This window comes from Argentina silus, assembly GCF_951799395.1.
Source record: "Argentina silus genome assembly, chromosome: 14".
NCBI lineage: Eukaryota > Metazoa > Chordata > Actinopteri > Argentiniformes > Argentinidae > Argentina > Argentina silus.
Genome location: NC_139668.1, coordinates 5,310,851 through 5,318,350, shown reverse-complemented (window position 1 = coordinate 5,318,350; position 7,500 = coordinate 5,310,851).

Sequence of the window (7,500 nt, the reverse complement as noted above, 5' to 3'; positions counted from 1 at the left end):
CTGTTAGATCGAAGCAGAGCCCTGGGCCGCACTATTCTTAAACCAGTTTTCTTAGGTGCTGACAGGAGAGGAAGGTAGAGAGAGAGAGAGATGGAGAGAGAGAGAGAGAGAGAGAGAGAGAGAGAGAGAGAGAGAGAGAGGAGGAAACAGAAAGAGTGTGAATGTGCATTCCCTCCCACTGACTTCCACTGATAGTGTGGGCGTATTAACTCCTATTAAAATCACCCCTGACAGGACACAATGTGTGTGTGTGTGTGTGTGTGTGTGTGTGTGTATGCATGTTGGTGTGTGTATAAGCCTGTACGTGTGTCTCACAGAACAGGGCGTCTCACCCCCCGCTGAGCAACAAACCTCTTTTGACACATGATGCTCTCTGTTTTGTAGTTGTTGTTGTTGTTTTTGTTGTTGTTGCTGTTTTTCTCTCCTGCTGCACTCTGGGAGATGAAGGCTGGGAGTCACAAGGAATCACTCTCACATCTGAGACCAGAAGAATCCATTTGTTTTCTTGTTGTTCAATTTCTGGCCTTCTCAGTCAGGGGAGGCTGGCGGAGGTAGAAATCGGAGGACGGGGCTCATTGTAACACATGGAACGGAATGAGGAATGGTATCAAACGCATAACAACTTACCTTGCAAACCGCAGGTCGCTGGTTGGAAATCACACCGTCGACAACAACATTTGCTCATTGTTGTTGCTAATGCTAACGTTTGCTAGCGCCATTCCCTAACCGTGACCACTTGAAGTGAATACCTAATACTGTCTAACCGCCTCGCAACTCAGAGTTAATAAAGATGAACTTCTTTACTTCTTTCTTGTCTAAGTCACACAAACTCACTTACCCACACGGAGTGTATCTTCAGTTTTGGACGTAGCATCGAAAAATGTCTTAAATGCGTCAACCAGGACACGCCATTGGGAATGGGTGCTTTTGTCTATAGGCACACAATTAAATTAGGAGACTGTGTTGACAGTGAGGGAGGCTGGACAGACAGGTGAGTCATGGCATAAGGCTCACACACACACACACACACACACACACACACACACACACACACACACAAACACACACACTCATTCAAGCAGTGCTAAGTGGATAAAGAGGAGGTGTTGGCGGGGTGCTTTGGAGTAAGGTGTCTCTCGAGGGCCGTTAAGCGCCTCCGTGGTGACATCCTCCTTCACTTTGACTGTGCATCATTAGGAGGGAGGCTATTGGATCATAATGACTCCTACAGCAGCCAATCATCAATCTGTCACACCCCCGGGAGAGAAGAGGAGGATGGGAAGACCTGTAGGCGAAGTGTGTGTATGTGTGTGTGTGTGTGTGTGTGTGTGTGTGTGTGTGTGTGTGTGTGTGTGTGTGTGTGTGTGTGTGTAGGCAAGGTTGAAATGGCCTTAATAATGTCAGATATGTACAGTATATCAGTGCTGATATGAAAATGGCATATTGGACCATATTGGTCAGTCCGTCACTCCCACACAGCTGGAGAGAGAAGAGAGGAGAGAAGAGAGAGAAGAGAAGAGAGAGAGGAGAGAGAGAGGAGAGAGAGAGGAGAGAGAGAGGAGAGAGGGTTCATGCAGAGACTGGTGATGGGTGGGAGTGTGAATGTGTCTCCTCTCCCGCTGACTTCCACTGACGTCTACATAGGCTCTCAAGTCTGTTATTGTGGGCGGATGAACTCCTATTAAAACTATTAAAAACACCCCCGGTGACTCAAAGTTCCACGCATTATCTGAACTCGGTAAATCAGCCTTTCGTTTCTGTGCCCCGAGTACTTGGAGCGACCTTCGAAACGTATCTCAAACGAGACTCAAACGAGTGTCGCTTGGTCAGTTTGGATTTTTCGATTTTCGATGCCATTTTCTGTCATCTGACGAATGTACCTGTTTCAATTGATAGGGTTAGGGTTAGGGTTAGGGTTAGTACGTTATAGTACATCGACTTTGTGATTCATGCCATGTCATGAATGAACTGTATTATGTTTGCAATTTTGAATGTACTTTTAGATAGTTTCATGTTTGTAAGCAGGCAGGGATCCTCCGTAAAAGAGACCTCGGTCTCAGCAGCACTACTAACTACTAACTACCCCTCTGTAGGATACAGTATACTCTCACACTACTAACTACTAACTACCCCTCTGTAGGATACAATATATTCTCACTCTACTAACTACTAACTACTCCTCTGTAGGATACAGTTTACTAACACACTACTGGCATCGTCCACATGTCTGTCAGTCTAATTGGCTTTTCGGTAAAGAGAGAACACGGAAAGAGGGAGCACCCCCCCCCCCTCCTTCCCCCCTCCTCCCCCCTCCTCCTCCCTCCTCCTCCCTCCTCCTCCCTCCCTTTGAGCGGGCCTATGGGGTTAGTCTCTGGTCTCAGGGGAAGACGGGAAGAGCAGCGTTGCGTCGGTGGGAATAACGATCCATGATGCTCCCGCCCCCCGTCCCTCCGTACGTCCGTCCGTACGTCCGTCCGTACGTCCGTCCGTACGTCCGTCCGTACGTCCGTCCGTCCCTCTGTCCCTCCGTCCCTCCGTCCCTCCGTGTGTCCATCCGTCCTTCCGTAGGGGAACAGCTGTTGTGGAACAGAGACAAGCGGAGGACCACGAGAAAGGGATGATGTTGAATGTGATTCTGATGTGTGTACTGGTGACTTTACTGTAGGCTGAGGCAGCTGGACGTGGATCTCACCTGTTTCAGAACCACTGAGTGACAGAAGGACAGAAAGGTCATCTCTTATCACTGAGATCAACATGTGATGCAGTACAGACACCCAGACGTTCACAGTGTTTGATGGATGATGGTTAATGATGATGATGATGATGATAACGATGATGATGATGATGATGACGACGATGACGATGACGATGACGATGATGATGACGATGATGCTTAATGATAATCATCATGCTTACGAGGAGTAGGATGATGATGATGATGATGATGACGATGATGCTTAATGATGCTGATGATAATCAATATGCTTCCGAGGAGTAGGATGATGATGATGATGATAAAGAAGATGATGATGATGATGATAATGACAATGATGCTTAATGATGCTGGTGATAATCATCACGATTATGAGGAGTAAGATGATGATGAAGATGATGATGATGATGATGCTTAATGATGCTGATGATAATCATCATGATTACGGTGGTTTATTCATTCCTATGAAGGAGTCGTGTGGAGGATAAATGTTCTGTCTGCCTCCAAGGCCGACGGGACAGAAGCACATTGTTGACTCCAGCACACAGCAGCCTTCTGTCCCAGAGTGCTTTGGGGCAGCGCCTAACAGACGGCAGGTCAACGATCTGAGAGGACCGTGTTACACACACACCATTAACGCACACACACACACACACACACACACACACACACACACACACACACACCTGCGCTAGAGACAATGTGCACTCACCTCAGCACATCACAGACACACACACACACACACACACACACACACACACACACACACACACACACACACTCACACACATCATTGCTGCTATATTTTGTATATTTATCTGTATATATTCCACCATCCAAAGCTACACTTGACTATTGATGGATTGTTATGACTATTGATTGGGTTTAGGACTTTACTTTACCTTATTAATACTTTACTGCCTTATTTACTGTGTGTCATGATTTAGGTTTGATTTGACACACGCACACACACACACACACACACACACACACACAATGAGAGAAGCTAGTTTCACACACCATTAATCCAAAACATTCTCAGAGAACTCAATAAGTGATTCAGCAAAATACAGAAAACACACACACACACACACACACACACACACACACACACACACACACACACACACACACACACACACACACACACACTTGCATAGACAAGCAAACATATGCTTTGACTCACACATATACACATGCAGTGAACGGACACACACACACACACACACACACACACACACACACACACACACACACACACACACAGATCCTCTTCTTGTCCTGTCCCGTCCTGTGAGAGTTGCAGGAGCAGAGGAGTGGGCAAGGAGAAGGCTTGTATTTCACCTCACAGTGATGACTTAGAGAAAGTCACTGAACATGAGAGGAGGTGGGGGGGGGGGTGGGGGGGGCAGGATAGAGGGAGGGAGAGGGATGAGAGAACAGAGAGAATGAGAAGGGGGGGCAGAGGACGGGATAGAGAGAGAGAGAGAGAGAGAGAGAGAAGGCGAGAGAGCGACGTGGGGAGAGAGAATAAGAGGGGGGGCAGAGAACAGGATAGACGAAGAAGGACAGAGAGGGATGGGGAGAGAGGAGAGAGAGGATCAGAGGGAGGGGGGGGGGCAGAGGGCAGGATACTGGGAGAGAGGAGGAAAGAGGGATGGGGAGAGAGGAGAGAGAGGATCAGAGGGGGGGGGGGGCAGAGGGCAGGATACTGGGAGAGAGGAGGAAAGAGGGATGGGGAGAGAGGAGGGAGAATGAGAGGAAAAAATAGGTTTGCTTTGGCAATAATGTCTTATCGGGCCAATAAAGCTCATCGAATTAAATTGAGAGAAGGATAGAGAGGGAGGGGGGAATGAAAAAAGAGACGTAAAGAGGGGGGGCCACAGGGAGGGGAGGAGAGGGAGGGAGAGGGGAGAGAGCCAGAGAGGGAGGGAGAGGGGAGAGAGCCAGGGATGGGGAGAGACGGGGAAGGATGAAAAGGGTGAGGCAGACAGAGGGAGAAAGAGAACAGAAGGAAAGAGGGAGAGAGAAAGAGAACAGAAGGAAAGAGGGAGAGAGAAAGAGAATAGGAGAGAGGGGTCGATGAAAGGGTCTTACAGTGTGAGCTCTAGGAAAACAAGCGGTCGTAAAATCAATCCTCCCTGGGACGCGTAACATTAGTACCATTCTCTCTCTCTACCTCTCTCTCTCTCTACCTCTCTCTCTCTCTCTCTACCTCTCTCTCTCTTTCTACCTCTCTCTCTACCCCTCCCTCTCTCTCTCTCTCTCTGTACCTCTCTCTCTCTACCTCTCTCTCTTTCCCCCCTTCTCTTTACCTCTCTCTCTCTCTCTCTCTCTACCCCTCTCTCTCTCTCTCTCTCGCTCTCTCTCTCACGCTCTCTCTCTCTCTCTCTCTCAATCGCTCTCCTCCTCTCTTTCTCTCTCTCTTTCTCTCCATTTCTCTTTCTCTCTCTCTCTCTGTCACACACACACAAACACACACACACACATACCGCTGTCTCTCCTCTCCTGAGAGACACAACATTTGAACGACACAAAACCTTTACCCAGCATTCCTGCTGTCAGCCACAGACAGAAAATACATCCTGGCTAACAACAGGAAGTGACAGAAGAGGTCACAGGAGGTCATAGGTCATAGGGTTTCCCTCTCAAAACAACAATCATGTTCATCGACCACAACTGGATCTGAGGGTTCTAATTGATGCCATAGCAAAAGACAGGTGATTCCCTCCTATATATATATATATATATTCTATCATTCTATCTATCTATCTATTGTTCTATCTATCTATCTATCTATCTATCTATCTATCTATCTATCTATCTATCTATCTATCCCAACATTAGTACATCTGACCGTTTCACTTTTGCAGGCTTACAATCCTCAAAAAGCAGACTGTCAGCCTAGCTGGGGATGGTTGTGTGTGTGTGTGTGTGTGTGTGTGTGTGTGTGTGTGTGTGTGTGTGTGTGTGTGTGTGTGTGTGTGTGTGTCACGCAGCCTGTCAGTCTAGCTAGGATGTGATCTGACGTGAGCTTTAGATCAGCTGACACCTTCTAGTAGAGGGTGGTGACATAGAGACACACTGCATAATATTCTTCTTCTGTAATGCTAATGCTTCTGTGTGTGTGTGTGTGTGTGTGTGTGTGTGTGTGTGTGTGTGTGTGTGTGTGTTCAAGGACATCCTACACCACTTTCCTGGCTCAGCCCAGAGAAACCCACCTCAGTAAATGGAAATGAGTATTTTCACACTGCCTACTCATCACTGCAGAGCCAGTCGTACACACCAGGCACACACACACAGACACACACCAGGCACGCACACACACACACACACACACACACACACACACACACACACACACACACATACTTGCACACGCACTCACACACACCAGGCACACACATGCACATGCACATGCACATGCACATGCACATGCACATGCACATGCACATGCACACGCACTCACACACACACACACACACACACACACACACACACACACACACACACACACACACACACACACACACACACACACACACACACGCGCACACAGCCACTAGTGTGTCTCTATCCACCCGTATGATATGACCCTGGCAGCACAGTCTGTCCAGACAGACACTTTCCTGTTTGCCTCTGGCCTAGCCGGGACCATATATACTGAAAAATGGATGCACTCACTGCAATGTAAGTCGCTTTGGATAAAAGCGTCAGCTAAATGGCATATATTATTGAGTGAGACAGGTCTCATTGGAAAGGATAGTGAGACAGCCAGGTCTAAAGGCAAGCGGATATGTCTTTTGCCCGTTCTACGCGGGCAAATACATGTGAGAGGTTCTCTGATGTTCTCTGATGTCTGATCCCAGGTGTAAGTAAGATAGCGAGACAGTGAGACAGGTTTCAGTGTAGGATAGCTAGACACATTCAGTGAGACAGGTCTCCCTGAAATTGAGAGACACATTCAGTGAGACAGGTCTCAGAGAAATAGAGAAACACATTCAGTGAGACAGGTCTCCCTAAAATTGAGAGAAACATTCAGTGAGACAGGTCTCCGTGAAATAGAGAGACACATTCAGTGAGACAGGTTTCCCTGAAATTGAGAGACACATTCAGTGAGACAGGTCTCAGTGAAATAGAGAAACACATTCAGTGAGACAGGTCTCGGTGTAGAATAGAGAGACACATTCAGTGAGACAGGTCTCAGTGTGGAATAGAGAGACACATTCAGTGAGACAGGTCTCCGTGTAGAATAGAGAGACACATTCAGTGAGACAGGTTTCAGTGTAACATAGTTAAACACATTCAGGGAGACAGGTCTCCCTGAAATTGAGAGACACATTCAGTGAGACGCATGGTTAGAATACACGTCTCATATTGATCACGGAAGTCAGGATATTATGACAGACCTCTCAGATTGATTTAATTCTCATTTTAATGGTGATGGAAATGTTATCCAGTAGTCTGCCCTCCGATTGGTCAGAGTATTGAGCAGTGTTCAAACGTATTGGATTTCTATTCATTTGTATGAACACTTTGAGCATAGACTGAGAGATGTTCATTTGACTGGATAACAGTGTGTGTGTGTGTGTGTGTGTGTGTGTGCTGTGTGTGCTGTGTGTGTGTGTGTGTGTGTGTGTGTGTGTGTGTGTGTGTGTGTGTGTGTGAGTGTGTGTGTGTGTGTGTGTGAGTGTGTGTGTGTGTGTGTGTGTGTGTGTGTGAGAGAGAGAGAGAGAGAGAGAGAAAGAGGCATCGTTAGGTAAAGGTTTCTCCCTTGGCTGTAACAG